Below are 21,362 nucleotides of genomic sequence, written 5' to 3'. Positions count from 1 at the left end.
TTTGTGTTCACCCTGCTCTTCAACCTGTCTGTGATCTGAACGTGTGTTTGTCCCTTCTGTTACTGTATGTTACTTGTCATTTAGCCTCTGAAGAAGATTCTACAAGGATCGAAACGTCAGGTCAATTTACTTTTACACATTGTCTTACACAGGCTCTCTAGTGGATAAGCAGTTTGCTAACAGTTTTATTTAATTTTGAGTTCAATATTGGAATAAATAATGTAAGTATTAATCCATTCATTGTTTTTGTTTAATTTACAACATTAATTGATTACCCATAACCACGTCTTTCTTGGTCAGCCTTGATCCCATTACAAATTGTGCTGTATCCTATTCAGTATCAATATATAGCACGATTAGGCTAGTTGAAGTCAATTTCAATCCTGCATTACTGGTTTAACTGGTTTTCGCAGCCACATGATTGACATCAAGTCTTTCACAAGATATCGCAATGAAAGATCGCAGCCTGCTCAAAAATTCAAATTAACAAATGGCATATGACTCCACTTTTCAGTTTAACATGAAAAGTCACAACGAAAAATTAAATCCGTTTAGATGAACCGCTGCGGCAGCATTATACTGTTTTCTTGTGTAACAATTTAAAGGGAAGGATTCTTTGGTACATGAATGAACTTGTCAATCTGGGTACTACAAAAGATAGTTTATACAAGATTCTACTCTTCAATGGAATGCTTATGATGTAGATTACTTCCTCTGGTTCTGTTTTACTTGTTTGAATTGGCTTTTGTCTACATTTAAACTCATGTAGGCATATATTTTTTGAGCAAATATTCTTGTAAATCAACTCTTCCTGCTTTTCTCAAAGCATCTGCGAGAACGACATAAGTTGCAGCGCTAGCTCTTTTCTGTTTCCACTCAAGTAGCATTTGGTATATTTTCTCCTTGAGATTTGGATAACCCTTTTGTTCGTAGTTTTTTAGTTGTTCTTCAGTCAACTTAAGATTCCTTCCAACATCCCTCCAGAATTTGCCAATTTTTTGGGACAATTCCTATGAAAACGAAATATAAGAGAAATAGTACACTCATATCAAATATTGTTGATGTTCTGGAGAACCATCGTGAATAAAATTATATGAGAAGATGATCCTAATTAATTCTTCATTTAAACCAAAAAACTTTTTGCTTTGAGAATTGATGTGGGATTTCATATACTTATATGTCTCTACGCAAATCATACACTTTCCTATATACCTTATCTGCGAAAATATACCTATGTTTAGCACAGTGCAGCAACGAAATGACCGTAGAATCCTTTAAATATGTTTGAACGGCAATACACTGCCGGGCTGCTGCCGTTATACTGGCAGAGAATTTTGACATGACGTATGCTTTCACGGTTACCGTGAAAGCGGCTAGGCATGTAGGTTCATCATATGATGTATGAATGAAAGACCCTCCCCTGTCATGAAAAGAGAGATGTTGGTGTCCGGTAACTTTCGGGGTACATCGATCAGAAGATTAAGAAGGAGATCAAAACTCCTGGGCCATCTCCGGTGGATGAGTAGTTGAAAAGTACTCGTCGGTGACAACTACATATAGAGAATACGCTGTGTATCAGGCACAGTGCAGGGCAGGAGAGAGGAAGCTAACATTTCTTCTCAAATGAATGAACATTGTGTGTTCATCGCCTGTGGATGACACGTCCCGTAGAATAAGGCCAAATGCTGCGTCGGGAGGAGGTTCCCACAAGTTGATTTCAGTGTAACTGTGACAGAGTGTGAACCCAATTTCATTCCTCTCGACTTACAACTCGATTCAAAACGCAGATGTTTTAGTTCAAAATGAACAATTCTGAATAAAGAGGCAGTGCACAGAGACCCGGAAGTGTGTTCGTAGGTAGCAGCGCAAAGCACTTTACGAATTTTGCAGTTAAGGCTGATGGGGACAAAGACATGAAAAAAACACTTGAGAACGGAATGAAATCAATATAAGTAAGAAATTACTTACAATAATGATACCGAAGACAAATACGCGATAAAGGTTCGTTTCGGTTTACAGTTTCGCGTTATCTTCTCGAGAAGGCCTAATTGGATAATACTTAATAAATTACAATCTATTAAGCTGAATTTTACCGTTGAAGTAGCTCTTCGCAGAATAAAGCAACGATCAAACAGTTACCTGAAGAGACTCATCACTAACATCACTGTCTTTGGTTTGTGCAATTGTCGATGGAAGTTCTTCGTGTGTATCTCCTGCAGTAGCAAACCTCATCGAGGGTAAGGTTGCTTCAGTTCTTGATTGACTGGATTCCTTGTAATTAATGTCATATCAATACTATTTTAATTTCGAGACATCCCATGGTTTCATGATGTAATGGACATTCTTATGTGTATATACTTCAAGAACTAAACCACATATTTTTGTTTTAAACAGAAGATTGATTTATCAGTACATTATGTAGTCTGTAGTATGTTATTTAAGTCATTTATATGCAACGTGCCATGCACCATGGCGTCACTGCTAAACTATAGCACATAGTCTAGTGAAAAATAATAATCATATCGTAGTAACGCTTTTTTTTGTGGGGGGGGGGGTATGGTGGCCTAGCTTTCATTTTTTGGGGGCATTCCATGTTGGCGCTTAAAGCAGTTAAACGGCATGAGAAGAAAACATATATACAAAATGGCAGACTTCATCCTGACTTGCATCAAAACTGAACCTCACATATCCCTACCTCAACGGTATCAAATATGATAGTCACCTTTGCATCATTAAGCAACCATTAGTGCAGCACCATTAATTACAGTCTGTTAGGTAAACAAGTTATTACTGCAATATTGCCCACTAAAATGTGCCAGTTCCACCAGCAACATGGCAGCACATGCCACAGTATTGATTGCTTGTATCTTATCATACCTTAGCATACGATACATTTGAAAGATCTGCTTCAATAAACAGTGGTTACCGCATGCATGTAGGGTCAAAAGCTTGTGTGGTTGAAAATATGATATTGCTGTTAATTTCTATAAGGAGAAGCTTCCCTGCATAAGTCTGCAAAGTTATTTCCCTTTGGTAACCAATAAACTGCAATCAATATTTTGGGTGTCAAAACATTATAGCACAAAATGAAGTCATGATGCATTGCTTTACTCAATATGATTAGTGAAAATAAAGAAATATACACCGTGCCTCGATGATCACATTGTAGATGTTTGAAAACATATTATTCACTTGTATTATTCCCTTGTTGTTCTTACATTACCAGAATTTGAACTTGTTATACTACATCCCTCTTCCTTCAGCTCCAGCTTATTCATCGATTGGCAACTGCTCTACAACGCTTAAAATCCCCGTTAATATTTAGACAATTTGGTTTCTTTCTCATATCTCTGATTTCTAAAGGATTGGGTGTGTATATAGTATCTGGCTTTGCAAATGGGGCCCCTGAAGACCTATGTACGAGGTTGGTTTGTTATCTGCAGTTATCGTTGTATATATTGGCACTTAAGAGAAAGCAGAAAAACTGCACTGTAACCTGGGAAACCCTAAAAACTTTCGAACACAAGGAAGCACGTATCGAATATGTGTAATCTATGCGTGGAAGAAAAGCTACATATTCTCCGTTCAAAGCACCCAACGATCAATAAGAGTGTAATGAAGTATCATCTCAAGGCATTCGTAGACGTCTCGTGGCAGAAAAAAAAACTGCCAATGGTTACAAACCAGGTACCTTTGACCTGGGTGTAGAATGTCCTTGTTTTGTACATGGTGCATTACAAGGGTCACAAAGAACACTATTGTTTAAATTTGAATGGAAGAACAAAGGCGATAGCTGTTTTGATAACTGTTTTATTTGTTCGGATTTTCCTTTTGTATTTCTAAAGTAATTTTACCTTTAAGTCAGAAGGACGGTTAATAAATTATAGAGATGTAGCGTTAGTCTAAAATTGATGTCTCATTCTATTTATTTTGTTTACACCTTAGACACACATATACATACGCGCATACATAATACATACACACATACATAAATAGACTACACACATACAACATTGAACATCGTGAGAATTGGAGTTGTGAGAGAACAAATACAGATGACATATCTGCAGCTGCCGTTAAATGTACACCGTTTGTAATCCGATATTAAAAATAAGTAAAACATTGAACATAGAAGGATACACTTTGCTAAAAGCCTCAACATATATTAGAAAAAAAAACAATAACGACAGCGGAGCAACTTACCTTTAGTGAGAACTTTAACTTCACAAGATCCGACCCTTGGCCAGCTTTGAAGAAACATGCGCATCCGTCTGTTTCGTCGGAGGCCATCTTATTCAGGATAAACGTACAGAAACTTCCTCCCATAAACGCAACTGTGCTAAAATTGATCATCTTTAAAGGCAAATAAGCAGATGTTACATGAAGTTATCATTAATTGAATTCAACATACTTTAAATTATTTGGGAAATCAAAGTACACTTATGAACATGTAGGCCTATATAGTAGTCACTTTTGACATGTTTCTAGGTTGCGGGTTGCTTGATATTTGCAAGATTCTTGGTCATTATTTCTATTCCTTGGTCTGAGTTCTTTAGAGGAAATATAGACGACAGTATTAATGCAAATTCGGGGTTTTATCAATACATTTGTAGAGACAAATTCTTTCGCATAATGACATCATCAATCTTCTTGGCAAAACCGCAGGTAATTGTATAAAGTAATACTTATTTTACTTTGAAAGTAATTTAAACGGATCTACTATTAAATAACTACGGGGTAACATTGCATCTCCAGTATAGGACTCAAGCCTATTTTACCAAGACTTCTGCCTTATTTTTGCACAGTTGATGGAAACCGAACCTGCAATAAGCTTAGTGTTAAACTTACAAGCAGAATGCCATATACGATACGTTTGAAGAACATTTTTTTGAAGGAAAACTGTCATCACGGGATCATTAGACTAAAAGTTTGATAAAGCCATTTCTTCCATAGGCACGGAAAATTAAAAATTGATGGATGTGGTGGTCACAATAGAAATACTTTAATTTCATTATTTGTGCAACGTTTTGTGCAGACTGTAGTTACTTCCCTACAAACAATGAGTGTCATTCACTAGTTTGTATGTTAATTGATGATTCAGTAAGATTATGTTACATTTTCTATTACAAATATGTGCTTTTTTTGGTAATAAAGTAATAGAATAAAACAAACAAACATTATTCAAGCTTAATAACATGATAGTTATGAGCTGATTTATTTAACAATAAACTATTTCAACCAACCTGTGCAGTTTCTTCTTCGTTATATGTCCAAATAGGTGATACTTTTTCAAGCAAAACTGTCAGATGCAATTGCCCTTCTTTAAAAAATACGGCGGGTTTCTGATGCAACACAATGGCAGGATTCAATTTGAGAAACTTTTGAGAGTGTACAGAGAGAATAGACGGTGTAAAGTTGTGAAACAATGTCATTGATAAAGGTTTTTGTAGTGAATCAGAGAATGGTTAAGGTTAGATGGTAGAAGCCATATCCCTTCCAGATAATATTGACTGTATCTGTACAACAATAGCCTATTACAAAACGGTAAAACCCGAAGTGTACTGTTTAGATTAGAGCCGTCTTTGCTCACTATTACATATATATATATATGTGAATAGTAAGATGTTAATGGTCCTAATTAGTTTTCATTAGATACACATTAATATAAACCAACATTATTAATAATGAAGAGTTATTTTTCCTGCACCAATTTTTTTGCTACTTTTAACTCTCATAATAGAAATGCATAGCTTGCGGCACTGAAGCAAAGTCAGCTTGAACGTTGATTGTCTACATGGTATCTCAGATTCTCATAATAATAGAAAAACTTTTACTGATAAAAGCTACTAACGAATTTAAATATTACTATGCCACCGTTAGAAATGGACAGTTGTCTAGAGGCTTAACTTTGGCAGTGAAGGACAAAAAGGGACGAGATTGCGACAACAAGCTCCCCCTGGTTGATACTTTCCACCCAAATCTTCCTCCTCTTTAGCAAATCACCTCTAACAGCCACAGCATTCTCCTCACTTCAGAAAGACTCCAACGAGCCGTCCCTGAAAAAACCACCATCGCCTGCAGACGTCCACGCAACCTACGAGACCTTCTTGTGCGTGCTGCTGTTTCACCTCTAACTTCTAACCCTACACCCATTCAGCATGGTACTTTCAAATGTGATCGTATTTCGAGATGCATCATCTGCAGCCACCACATTGTTTAATCTAATGCCATCACCAGCCACAGCATGCAACTCAAACACAAGACTAAAGGTGACATTACTTGTACAACCACTAATGTCATCTATCTGATCTCTTGTAGAGTTTGCCGCATCCAATATGTTGGCGAAACCAAAACCACCCTCAAGAAGCGATTCTATGGTCACAGATCCACAGTCAACACCATGAAGACTGAGAACCCAGTTGGAGAACACTTCAACCTTCCCAACCATACCATTAACGACATGTCCCTACAGGGGAATGAATCCTTAAGTAGCCGCCCTGACATAGTACGAATCAGCACAGAGAGGCTCGCCTTCGCACCATTCAACCTCATGGGCTGAACATTCAGGAAGGACATGACTATCTTTTCTTCTGCCCCTCCATCTCCGACTGTCCCCCTCCATCACTCCTCTACTCACAGCTCTCCTCACCCCATTTTCTCTACACCTTTCTATCTTTTTCCTTCTTCAGTTTATTCCCTACACCCTTCCCTTAATCCTCTCTTTGTCCCTCCACTGTTTATCTCCCACCTCTCCGCTTCCCCTGTTGGTTTCTTTCTTTCTTCTCTCCATCACTTGTCTACTAATCCCCTTACATCTATCTCTTTGTGTTCACCATGCTCATAAACCTGTATGTATTCTGTGCGTGTTTTTGTCCCTTCTATTACTGTTACTTGTCATTTAGCATCTGAAGAAGATCCTGCTAGGATCGAAACGTCAGGGCAACTTACTTTTACAAAAAATAAAAGTAGAATTGAACACCGGAGAAAGGTCCTGATTGTAAAACTGAGAGCATTACCTAGAATAAAACATTTTCCCTCTTTCTTTAGAAACGTTCAACGCAACTCGTATTCACTAACGTAATCACTTATGTTACAACGCAACGCGTATTCACTTACGTATGCACTTACGCATAAACTTAAAAATGAATAAGATATGTCAAATTGCTTTTGGTTAATATCTCAGGTTTCAGTCTTGCCGTTCCCTTCACTCATGCTCTTGTTTATACAGTGCTCTTGTTTATACAGTGGATTACCTAATTATCTTATCAATAAGCTACAACGTGTACATAATGCTGCTATTACTAGTGTAAGAGGTTTATTTATATACCATCTAGCACGCATCCTGCAACATATTCACTGGTTGCATATCAATTACCGAATACAATTTAAGGTTCTTACGCTTCCCTAAGGAGATGGGACCTTGCTATCTTTAGGATTTGCTGTCCATTAGGACCGGTGGCTTTATTCACTCGGTCATCTAATCGTTCTGATCTCTATGTTCTAGGGTTCACTCTAAGTTAGGAGAACGCGCTTTTTGCATTATTGCTTTTAAACTCTAGAATAGTTTGCCTGATTAAATATGTAGTAGTGACACATTTTAAATTTTTATGAAGAGGTTAAAAACTTTTTTTTTTTAGTCTTTATTATTTGCTCTTGCGTTTGTCTATCTTACTGCTTTGATTTTGTTTAGTTTGGTTTTGACTTTGATGCTTTATAAATCTTTCAATGATAAGAATAATCACAGGCTATTCATGTAACGTGATTGTAACGTTGGTGAATGAGTACATGTAACATTTCGCTGTATCATTTGCAACCCAGAATATGCCGCAGTCATTCATTCATGGGGTCACACCATTTTATTGTTAAAAGAAAAAATAATAATCTACCTTCTTTATGGTGACTGCTGTATACCTTTGCTTTCCATTCACATCTTTCCTTGAGAACCAAACAGTGAGGTAATGTCAATGTTGCTGGTTTTACAAACTTAACGTTATTGGGAAGGAGTTCCACCACTACTGATGAGTTACTAGCAAACGATAAGACTGTTTCATCCAGATAATGATGTGGAATTATTCGCATTTGGATAGAATAATCACGTTGCAGAGCACCGGGAGGTATTTTTAAACTGACACCGGTATTTGGAATCTCCAGCGTTCCACCGTCTTTGCCGATCATTGATTCTGCTCTCATGGAAAGAGAATCACCTAACGAAGAGAAAAAGAAAGAAAAAAAAGAAATATGTTGACAAAGGATTTTTTTATATTTAACAGACTGTTGTTTCTATTAAGTTTTCACTGATTTATCGATATTCATGTTTAACTTTCTCTTTTTATATTTAGTCCTCGATTGCGCAATTATTGATGGTTCATACTTTACACGTGGACCGAGATCGTACCCAATCCGTGACCTATATGTAAATGTAAAGAGATCCGTCTTGTTTCCATCATTTGATTGCTCTGTCGTCATTTAACGGAATAATGTTTGGCTTAGTACCGTTGACGATTCCTTAATTTGTTCCATTGCTTTCAATACAATCGCAAAAGATTCTCAAAACAAATGGTGTATACTATGATAAGCAGATACCAATTCAGTTCTTTAGTCCTGTAATACATGTCTTTACAACCGTTAGCAGTTTAATACACAATTACCTTCGTCCTTCTTAAAGTTCTCGCCTGTACGAGTTGATACTTCATCTGCAGACGTCACATTCGCATGGGTGAAAGAAAGGAACAATTATACCAGGATATATTATTGAGGTAACAGAAGTGACATTCGTGCTGTATAAGCCCCACCGATTATAAAACAAACGGTTCTCATTGATACTGTACAATGATTTATTGCTCGTATTATACGTTTTTGTGATAAATTCAGCTACAAATCACTAGTATCACCAAAAGTGGTTTGCCTTAGATGTAAAATAATAGGAGTACGTTCTTATCTCCTTCAAAAAACTGATTGTAATAAAGATTTACTGGCAATATATTGTCATTTTTTCACTTTTTCGAATGAATAAAGGATATGTTTCTCGAAGTGCTATTATTACCGAAAACTTACACGTTCTTCTTCCAATTCTCTTCTTTCTGATAAGAACGTCTCGTTTTCTCCAACTTCCATTGTGTCCTTTCTCATCTCTGGTTTGGTGGTGAAGAGGTAGGCAATGAATTTAACAAAGAAATACGGAGAAGAATTTGAAGAAAAAAACAATTACTTAAAATACAAATACACATGCTCATTTAAGTTAAAGAAAAAAATTTAAAAAAGAGGGAGGGGGTGGGGGGTAATGCATGGCTGGATTACCCATGCCGTTTTAATCTCATTTCTCTTTTTGAGATTTCTATCATTGGAAAGTCAGATCCGAACTTGCATGGTCCGAAACTTTGTAGTGTATACTCTTCGGAATGACTTTTCCAAAGTATGATTTTCAAAGTATAGTGGTTTAAACTACATACCTGTTTTGTATGTTCGTTCATGCAGGTTGGGCAAACTTATTCGTCTTGGAAACAGTATCTAATAGGTAAAAGCACAATTCAAGCATTGGATACAGCTGTAACATCAAGAGAAACTTACAAAATGAAAGCAAACGAGAATCTGAAATTTAAATTTAAATTTGAATTTCCTATCAAAGTATCTTTTTCAATACTTACAAGCAGAAAACAGATTTAATAAGTTCACTTCCCCATTTCGGTATTTAAATCTAAAGAGTGAACTACATTTGTTCCGAATTGCGTAAAAAGTGCAAAATATGTACATCAATCAAATAGTATATACGATACCTAATTGTGTACGAAATTTAACTCACCGCTCAATTTTGTAACTTTGATTGCACAATTATTACCCGTTCATACGATACTTATGATTATTATCAAGTTGAAAACAATTCCCGCATTGTGGAAACAGTCATGTATCATTCCTGTGCCAAAGAAGGCAAACATCACATGCATGAATGACCTCCGGCCCGTGGCCCTGACTTCTGTTGCGATGAAATCCTGCGAGCGCATTGTGTTAAGGTACATGAAACCCTTAGTGAGTGAACACCTTGATCCGCTGCAATTTGCTTATCGTGCAAAGCGCAATACTGAGGACGCAATTCTTTATTGCTTAGAGAAAGTGTATTCCCATCTGGAAAAGTCAAATGCAGGTCATTCTGCTAGAATTACGTATTTTGACTTTTCCTCTGCATTCAACACGATCTAACCACATGTTTTGGTACATAAGTTGCTAAACATGAACGTCCCGCATAACCTGGTCACATGGTTATTCAATTATCTCACTAATCGGTCGCAGTATGTCAGGATCAACCAGTCCAACTGTGTGTCCAACACATTAGTGTCGAGCACTGGTGCACCACAGGGAACTGTTCTTGCCCCGTTTATTCACTGTTTATACTTCAGATGCTAGATCATCACATGACAGCTGCCCACTAATTAAATTTGCTGATGATACTGCATTAGTGGGTTTGATTACAAGAGATGATGGAGGTGAATATTTGTCTCAAATCAATTGGTTTGTAGACTACTGTGATCAAAATTTCCTTGAGCTTAACGTGGAGAAGACAAAGGAAATGGTGATTGATTTTAGGAAAGGAGATCATGAACCTCCTCCTGTTGTTATCAAAGAACTGGCTGTAAACCGTGTCTCGTCCTATAAGTACCTTGGCGTAGTTTTGGATGATCAGCTGAATTGGCATGACCACATTGATTATTTGGTAAGACGGATCAGTCCAAGACTCTATTGCTTGCGGATATTAAACACCTTCAACATCAGTAGAAACATTCTTTCTATTTTCTACAATTCTGTGATTTTCAGTGTGTTGTCATATTGCATTAATTGTTGGGGAGGTTACGTCAATGGTACCGACAGAAAACGGATAGATTCTATTATAAGCCAAGTCAGTCGCATCCTAGGCGAACGTCAGCAGTCAGTGAACACCTCATATCATCTTCACCTTCAAAGTAAACTTCCTTGGGTTCTCAACAACAGTAGCCACCCTCTACACATTAATTTGGAAAGTGCAATAATACCCCGCAGTGGGCGGATGAGACTACCCCGTGCCGTTACGAATCGTTACAAATCCTCCTTTATTCCTCGTTGTATTCAACTTCATAATGAATATTTTACTCGTTAGGTCAGTAATCTTGCTCATTGTGCAATCCAATGTTTCACAAGTATCTCTGGTGCTGTTTTACTGTATTTTGTATTTTACCGTTTTTACGTATCTTGCCTGCTTTGTTTTAAGTCTTATGTCTTAGTATTTGAGAGTCTGATATATTTTGTGTGTATTTTATGTACTGTACGTATGTTTTATATTATGAGCAATCAATTGCCCAGCTTGGGATACAATAAAGAGAATCTGAATCTGAATAAGCTGCGTGTTGCAAGTTAGTTGCATAGGAACCAAGGGACATATCCCTTATTAAGTACACACGCATACGCACCCACACATAAGCAAATTTGACTGCACAGGTTCCGATGGATGCAAAGCATCGGGAACAAAAAGGAATGATTGCTTTATAGGCTAATTACAGTCGTTGAGAAATTTTGTACCCTGTTATTTGCTGAGAGTACAGGGGTGCGGCGAAGCCCCCGAAAGCGGCACAATTTTCAGACAGTTCTTGACATCAGCTAGTAACTTTGAGGCACATAAATACGAGCACGAGCAAGAAAGAAGAATGGGGTAAAGAGAGAATGAGAAGAGAATGAAATGAAATGAGTGAAAAGAATGGAATGAGAGGAAAATGGAATGAGCGAAAAGAATGACAAGAGAATTGAATGACATGAGTAAAAAGAATGAAATGAGAAGAGAATGGAATGGAATGGAATGAGAAGTTTGACGTAGTTTTGATAACATCGATTTATCAAGAGAGTTGATAATGTCGCACATTGTAGAAAATTCGAACTAAAAGCAGGTTTGGTGTCACGTGTTGAAAATTATTTGACAGATATTGTTTTTAGTTGCTCAATTTTCGCTGTTTTGTTTTGAGTGGACATGAATCCAACGTTCCCCACAGGAGTTGCAGAATTAAAGAAAAACTGTGAGAGGTGTGTGTATTTTTATAATGATGTCTCTATTCTGAAAGAATTGAATGAATGTCTCACGAAACACGAATTACCTACTTTTTATTTCTTACTATATTGTTAGTTTCTCTGTATCAGTATAGCGGTTACTAATTCAAAACGAAACTGAGGCAATCCGTACGTTGACGGGTGAAACTGGCCGCTGTTTTATACTAACATTAACAGTAGACGGACCAGTTTATATCTTCAATTTCATTAACTAATGTGTTCCTCTTTGACGGGTATGTGATGATGTTTACATGCAAACTTTATGGCATCGTATACCGAGTATAGCCTTTAAGGGTTAGCCCTTTGTGTTGAGAGAATTTATTTACACTACGGAAACACTTTTGCATCATCATATGACATTTAATGATGTTAATATATCACTTTTATTTTGCAACAGTATAAGTGACTTTTAAAAGGTTTTTTTTTTGTCAGTTCCTTTCACAGTAAAGACCTGTGATAATTTGTTTCGCGAAAAAAATGAATGAACTAAGGATTTACTAATAAGTAATTTAAAAATAGCTTCTTTGAACTTGTTGAACTAGTGACAAATTATGATTGGCACATCAGCAGAGTTAAATAAAGTAATCATTAAGCATCTGCTAGTTAGGAGGGTTGACAGATGATTACTTTAAAGATAGAGTCGAATATTGTGTGAGTCTTCTAACACACCACGTCATCAGACTAAATCTTGTAGTATTTAAAAGTATATCCGTTTCTTTGTTAAGCTTTTCTTTGACTGTTTGTGGAAGAAAGAAATTCAAGCCGCAACTTAACTTGACATTGAGAACATTTCGAGATATTTCGACATATCGAGATATTAATTTGTAACTGGTTTATCTTCGTTTCCTGTTCTTAACACATCAGTTATAAATTTTTCCTCCCTTATGCGAATCAAAGTCTAATACTGTTATTTCTTTGTTACATAGTAACACCGCCTTCGCTGTTGATAAATTACCACTACTAATTAACAGGAACATGAATCCCTGTTTCTCTTACCTCTTCTCCCGAACTGTCACCGGTCTGAAAGAAGAGAAAGGTTATTTTCATGAGATGTTGAAATTGTGTTTCAAAAACATATAATACGGCGAAACAACCAAAATAAATTAAAATGATATATCTTCACAAATATCCCAGTAAACTTTTCCTGGCGGGTAAACGCACATCTGCATTGACCACACTTAAGTCAATATAGGAGACAGTTTCGTCACTGTAAGATTCACAGACTTAATAGCATGAATACATACATCAGCTATACAGGGAAGACAGTACAGTCTTAAGCCATTCATAACAAACTGTGGGACGTCAATGAAAGATTCGCAGACTTAATAACATTAATACATGCATCATTTTAAAAACATTGGAACTACAAGCCGCTAGTTTTCTGCCTTTGATGAAAAATATGTCAACTCATCTGTCGCCTGCATGGTGAGTACACACCCAATTTTCATTAGTATAATTTCTTATAAACAATGCTTTATGTAGCATTATTACGTCCTAGCTGCACGTGCAGGCTACCGTCGAATTTAAACAGAATTTAAACGTGTCTTGAAATCAACACTTATGTTCATTCTGGACAATCGTTGACATTATTCGACGTCTAACGCCCATAACAACGTTATTTGTTAGCTGCATTAGGTTTTCACTATATACAATGTAAAAAAGCCAAACAAAATATGAAATAAAAAAGCAGAATGGAACCTTCTCAGTTGGTGTTATAGGTGTGATCTGTTTGTAAATTAGTTTAGACAACGACATGATAAAAATTAATGTTTTCATTGAATATTCCAAAATAATATTTCATGTCGAGGGAAAAAATAATGTGTAATTCTAATTCATTGCTAGCTCATTTTGACTAACATTAGAAAAGGTTGGTACAATATTCAGAACTTGGCAATCATATTGAAAAAAAAACGACTATAAACCACCGTAAAAAATTAACAGTAACAGGTTGTGCTAAAAATATAATCAATTCATGCAGATAAGAACCAGCGTAAACCTTCTCAAACTGTTACTTGAAGCTTTGAACTAGCACAAATTTGGGAAGCATATCGCTCAATAATATTTTTAATTAGTTTCTTTGATACTTTTTGAACTAGCAACGAATTATAATTTGCACAGTAGCAGAGTGAAATAAAATAATAAGTAAGCACCTGCTGAAAGGGGGGGGGGTGGGTAGGGTTTTGACAGATGACTTTTTAAAAGATATATTTCGAATATTGTGTGAGTCTTCTAACACACAACATCATCGGATTAAATCTTGTAGTATCCGTTTCTTTTGTTGAGCTGTTTTTTTAAGCTTTGCTTTGACTGTGTGCGGAAGGAAGATATTTAAGCCGCACCTAAACTTGACATGAGAACAGTGCTATCATCATTTCGAGAGATAATTTTGTAACTATTTATAAGATGTTGAAATTGTGTTTCAAAAACAGATCATAAGGCGAAGCAAAATCAAAATAAATTAGAATGATATATTTTCAAAAAATATCGTAGTAAACTATACCTGGCGGGTAAATACACATCTGTATTAAGCACACTTAAGTAAATATAGGAGACAGACTTGTCACTGTAAGATTCACAGACTCAATAACATGAATACGTACATCAGCTTTAAATGGAAGACAGTACAGTCTTAAGCCATTTCTAACAAACTGTGTGACGTCATAATGATGAACTTCTCACTGAGATGATCAGATGGATATCATGAAAGAGGGAAGTATTCAAAGATAGAAAACAGAACATCGTTGTTGGATCATTTTAGTGTAAAAAAAGAACTAATTTGATTACCCTACAAAGCAGCATATTGGTTACCCCCTCTCCCTCAGTAGAGATATGGGAGAGTTGAGTATATATTTATAGAGTAAGCCCTTTGTATGTAGAGCAAATTGTTACACTACGGTAACACTGTTGAATCGTTATATGGCATTGACTGATGTTAATATATTACTTTTCTTATGCAACACTACAAGAGACTTTTAAAATGTGTTTTTTTTTCAGTTCCTTTCACAGTCAATAACCAGTGAACATTTGTTTTGCGAAGACAACTAAGGATTTACTTAACATTAAAACAAAGCTTTTTTGATACTTTTTGATCTAGTAACGATTTATAATTTGTACAACAGAAGAGTGAAATAAAATAATCAGTAGGCATCTGCTGGGGGGGGGGGGAGGGTGAGGAATGAATTTTTTAAAGATATATTCGAATATTGTGTGAGTCTTCTAACACACCACATCATCGGAATAAATCTTGTAGTATTATAAAGTCTATCAGTTTCTTTGTTAAGCTTGTCTTTGACTGTGTACGGAACGAAGATATTTAAGCCGCACCTCAACTTGACATTGAGAACAGAAGTATCATCATTCCGAGATAAACATTTGTAACTGGTTTATCTTCGTTTCCTGTTCTTTACACATCAGTTATAAATCTTTCCTTCCTGATCAGAATCAAAGTCTCATACTGTTATTTCTTTTTTACATAGTAACACCGCCTTCCTGTTAATAAATTACCATTACTTATTAACAGGAACATGAATCCCTGTCTCTCTTACTATTGATGCCTTTAGCCTATCCATGAAGTAAGGTACCTGAAAAGAAGAGAAAGGTTATTGTCATGAGATGTTAAATTTGTGTTTCAAAAAGATATCATAAGGCGAAGCAAAAAATATATAAATTAGAATGATATACATTCGCAAATATAGCAGTAAACTATACCTGGCGGGTAAACGCACATCTGCATTGAGCACACTAAAGTCAATATAGGAGACAGAATCGTCACTGAATGATTCACAGACTTAATAACATGAATACATACATCAGCCTTAAAACAATCGAACTACAAGCCGCTAGTTTCTGCCTTTCATTTGAAATATGTCAATTCATCCGCCGCCTGCATGATGAGTACACACCTAATATACATTAGTATAATTTCTAATAAACAATGCTTTTGTATCATTATTATGTCCTAGCTGCAGGTGCAAGCTACCGTCGAATTGGAACAGAATTGAAACTTCTGTTCATTCTGGACAAACGTTTACATTATTCGATGCTTAATGCCAATAAGAACGTTATTTGTTAGCTGGATCAGCCAGGTTTTCACTACATACAATGTAAAAGAGCAAAATAAAATGTAAAATGAAAAGCAGAATGGAACCTTATCAGTTGGTGTTATAGGTGTCATATGTTTGTACATAAGTTTAGGCAACGACATGATAACAATTAATGTTATCATTGAATATTCCCAAATAAAATTTCATGTCGAGGGAAAAAAATAAAGTGTAATTCTAATTCATTCCTAGCTCATTTTGACTAACTATAGAAAGAGTTGGTACAATATTCAGAACTTGGCCTTTGAAAAAACGACTATAAACCACCGTAAAAAATTAACAGTAACAAGGTGTGCTAAATATATACTTAATTAATGGAGATAAGAACCAGCGTAAACCTTCTCGAAATGTTACTTGAGGCTTTGAACTGGCACAAATTTGGGAAGCATATCGCTCAATAACATTTTAAACTAGCTTCTTTGATACTTTTTGAACTAGCAACGAATTATAATTTGCACATTAGCAGAGTGAAATAAAATAATCAGTAAGAACCTGCTGGAGGGGGGGGGAGGGGGTTGACAGATGACTTTTTGAAAGATATATTCGAATATTGTGTGAGTCTTCTAACACACAACGTCATCGGATTAAATCTTGTAGTATCCGTTTCTTTTGTTTAGCTGTTTTTTTTAGCTTTGCTTTGACTGTGTGCAGAAGGAAGATATTTAAGACGCACCTAAGCTTGACATGAGAACAGTATTGTCATCATTTACAACTTAATAAATTACCGTTGCTAATTAACAGGAACATGATTCCCTGTTTCTCTTACCATTTCTCCCACCATAGAACCGGCCTGAAAGGAAAAGAAAGGTTATTTTCATGAGATGTTGAAATTGTGTTTCAAAAACATATAATAAGGCAAAGCAAAAAAATAGATTGGAGTGATATACCTTCACAAATATCGCAGTATACTATTCCTGGCGGGTAAACGCACATCTGTATTCAGCACACTTAAGTTAATATAGGAGACAGACTCGTCATTGTAAGATTCACAGACTTAATAACATGAATACGTACATCAGCTTTACAGGGAAAACAGAATAGTCTTAAGCCAATCAAAACAAATTGTGTGACGTCATAATGATAAACTTCTTACTGAGATGATCAGATGGATACCATGGACGATAAGATGACAAGTAGGGAAAAGAGGGAAGTATTCAAAGATAGAACACAGAACATCGTTGTTGGATCAATTTAGTGTAAAAAAAGGGATACATTTTGATTACCCCACAAAGCAGCATATTGCTTACCCCCTCTCCTATGGCAAGCCGTTTTAACATTTACCTCGCAATTCGACTTAAGTCGAATACATTTCACTTAAGTGGAATTCAATTCACTTAAGCAGAATACTATTTAACTTAAGTGGAATTCTATTTCACTTAAGTGGAATAGCATTACACTTAAGCTTAATTGTATTTTACTTAAGCTGAATTCATCAACTTGTCACTGCATTTTACTTAAGCTAAATTCTATTTCACTTAAGTGGAATTGCATTCCACTTAAGTGGAAATGCATTTCACTTAAGTGGAGTTGTATTCTACTTAAGTGGAATACAATTCCACTTAAGTGGAAATGCATTCCACTTAAGTGAAATGTGATTGGATAGTCTATTTCACTTAAGTGGAATGTGATTGACTAGTCTATTCCACTTAAGTGGAATGTGATTGGCTAGTACATTTACCGCCAAACTTTGCCCATGCCTTTGCGCGCCATTATAAACAACTTGCCGCGATACGTGTACGTACGTACGTGGTGTCGATATGTGCACAATGAATATCGGCTGTCCATCGGGATCCAGCTAGCACTTAACATCCGTGCAAGGTGTGTACGTACGTACCTGACCTGGTACCTGACGAATACCATTACCAAAATAAAGCCATGGCAAATACATTATAAGTGGTTGGGGCTACAGCCGAAAACGCATTGACAAGGGCAAGAAAACATTTTACTTTTTGTGGATTTTGGGTTTTGGATGGAATCTTTTATTTCGTCAAAAGTTTCACTATCTAAAAAGTTACGAATTCTGCCTATGTTACTTAAACAAGATGTAAGTCGCATCTGTTGTGCATCATACTGATTGTTCCCCTGTGCAAGTGAGGAAACAACACTTCGAATTCTTTCTCTAACAACAACAATTATTTGATCGCATTCCAGCAATGTTAGATGTGAATGATTAGCCGAAGCCATGATGTACACGTGCAACGAGGATCGACTCAATCATCATATGTGATGAGCAATTGAATGCGTTACGACGAACATTACCCTAAATTGTATTTATATGTAAGCCACATATCAACATTTCCACTGAAGTGGAATTGTATTTTACTTAAGCAGAATAGAATTCCACTTAAGTGAAATTGACGCCCAAAAGATGTTATTCCACTTAAGTGAAATTGTATTCTACTTAAGTGGAATTGTATTTTACTTAAGTGGAAATGCATTCCACTTAAGTGGAATTGTATTCCACTTAAGTGAAATAGATGGGCTATTTAGCTTAAGTGGAATACAATTCCACTCAAGTGGAAATGTATTCCACTTAAGTGAAATACAATTCCACTTAAGTGGAATGCATTTCCACTTAAGTGAAATAGAAATGTCCATTTCTACTTAAGTGAAATTGAATTCCACTTAAGTGGAATACATTTCACTTAAGTGGAATTCCATTTCACTTAAGTAGAATGTATTCCACTTAAGTGAAATGTATTCGACTTAAGTCTAATTGCGAGGTAAATGTTAAAACGGCTTGCCATACTCCCCTCCCCCGCACAGTAAAGATATGGGAGATTTGAGTATACATTTATAGAGTTAGCCCTTTGTGTGTAGAGCAAATTGTTACACTACGGTAACACTGTTGAATCGTTATATGGCATTGAGTGATGTTAATACATTACTTTCCTTATGCAACAATACAAGAGACTTTTAAAATGTGTTTTTTTTTTCACTTCCTTTCACAGTCAATAACCTGTGAAAATTGATTTTGTGAAGACAACTAAGGATTTACTTAACATTAAAACAAAGCTTCTCTGATACTTTTTGAACTAGTAACGAATTATAATCTGCACATCAGCAGAGTGAAATAAAATAATCAGTAAGCATCTGTTGTGGGGGGGGGGGGGGTGTTGACAGATGATTTTTTAAAGATATATTCGAATATTGTGTGAGTCTTCTAACACACCACATCATCGGACTAAATCTTGTAGTATTATAAAGTCTAGCAGTTTCTTTGTTAAGCTTTTCATTGACTGTGTGTGGAAGGAATAAATTTAGGCCGCAACTAAACTTGACATTGAGAACAGTGCTATCATCATATCGAGATATAAATTTGTAACTGGTTTATCTTCGTTTCCTGTTCTTTACACATCAGTTATAAATCTTTCCTCCGTGATGAGAATCAAAGTATAATACTGTTATTTCTTTTTTATATAGTAACACCGCCTTCCCTGTGCATAAATGACCGTTACTAATTAACATGAACATGAATCTCTGTCTCTCTTACCATTGATCATGGTCGATTGCTCCGTACGTCACAGGTCTGGAAGGAAGAGAAAAGTTTTTCTGACATCTGACATAAAATTTCTAATGCAACAGGTTCTCACCAAAAACAACTTTACGTTCATGGACAAGCATTACCTTCAAATACATGGAACTGCCATGGGTACCAGGATGGCTCCTTCCTTTGCTTGCCTGTTTATGTCTAGCCTTGACGAATGCATGCTCAGTACAGCTCCCTGCCGTCCTCTCATCTGATGGCGCTACATTGATGACACCTTCTTCGTTTGGACCAGTGATGAGGTTAACCTGCTCACATTCATCAATCACATCAATTATTTGCACAGCACCATCTAATTCACCTCTGATTACTCTCACCAACAGGTTAATTTTCTCGATGTGACTGTTCACAATGAGCATGGTTCTCTCTCTACAGACTGATACACCAAGCCCACAGACACACTAGTATCTCCATTCTTCCAGCTGACATCCCCGTCACTGTAAGTCTGGAATTGTTACAGTCAAGCACTTCGTCTTTTTTGCATTTGCTCTAACAATTCCTCTTTCATTTGCCCGATACAGGTGCTTTGGAAAAACACCTTACTGCCAGTCGCCATAGTGCCAGAAAGGTACGTCAAGCCATTCAGATCATCTACTTTGAAAGACATAAAGGGACGAGATTGCGACAACAAGCTCCCCCTGGTTGTTACATTCTACCCAAATCTTCCTCCTCGTCAGCAAATCACCTCTTACAGCCACAACATTCTCCTCACTTTAGATAGACTCCAACGAGCCACCATCGCATACAGGCGACCACGCAACCTACGAGACCTTGTGCGTGCTGCTGTTCCACCTCTAACTTCTAAACCTACACCCATTCAGCATGGTACTTTCAAATGTGATCGTTCTTCGAGATGTATTATAGGCAGCTACCACGTTGCTGAATCCAATTCTATCACCAGCCACAGCATGCAACTTACATACAATACTAAGGGTCACATCACATTCAGGGTCACGCGCAGCGTACAAGAAAATTTCTGGTTTTGATAGCCCCCCAGATCACCGGAAATGGCTCTTCTCGGGCTTGACAATGACCAACCAGATGTACACTTTTGCCTCAGTACCAAATTTTTCCTAATAGTTTTTTTTTTTCTTCAATAATAAACTTTTTCAATGTTGTCACCAGTCACCGATCATGTTCGACCTCATCGCATCTCCTGTAGACTATTGCTTTTGTTGATAATTCTACGTAACGCCCACAATACCAGTCAGCCCCACTTTTCAAGGTTTTAAGCTCATTATTTGTTCAGAATTTGAATAATAAATTCACTTCAAAAAACACCCATAATGTTGCACAAAATTTCATCTTATGGACAACCAATATAGAAAAAACCCCTTCAACCCCTAACAGACCTGTCAAAATTGCACGAGTAGAGGGAAGTATGATGAACAATTTCGGTTAAAGAATTTTCGAAAATTCAAACACAGTTAATTTATTGGTGTACAAATATTAAAACCTCTTATAACGGCTATTCATAAATGCCTAAACCAACTTTCTGTATACTGGACCAGTCTCGAATGCGATTCGAGACTGGTCGAGTGTATAGAGAGGAGAATTGCTTTAGGATCGAAATGTTAGACAAACACTGGTTTGTTGCCGTGGCAATCATGAAGTCATCATTAAAAGTAATGAAGACATGGTGTAACGTTGCC

General features: G+C 36.5%; 1 protein-coding gene and 1 long non-coding RNA gene across 2 annotated transcripts in view; one reads left to right on the top strand and one right to left on the bottom strand.

Annotated features, from left to right (window-relative positions):
• LOC139978049 (uncharacterized) overlaps positions 1-21,362 on the top strand; it is a 294,882-nt gene that overhangs the window by 191,946 nt on the left and 81,574 nt on the right. The window lies entirely within an intron of this gene.
• LOC139978058 (uncharacterized) lies at positions 1,023-5,379 on the bottom strand. Its single transcript, XR_011796890.1, has 3 exons — positions 5,244-5,379; positions 4,204-4,353; positions 1,023-2,271 (listed from the first exon to the last, which is right to left on the bottom strand). It is a non-coding gene; the product is annotated as an uncharacterized lncRNA (long non-coding RNA).

The sequence above is a fragment of the Apostichopus japonicus genome, chromosome 12, assembly GCF_037975245.1.
Source record: "Apostichopus japonicus isolate 1M-3 chromosome 12, ASM3797524v1, whole genome shotgun sequence".
NCBI classification, from domain to species: domain Eukaryota; kingdom Metazoa; phylum Echinodermata; class Holothuroidea; order Aspidochirotida; family Stichopodidae; genus Apostichopus; species Apostichopus japonicus.
The sequence above is the reverse complement of the archived record's forward strand: the minus strand, read 5'-3'. Positions and strand labels throughout refer to the sequence as shown.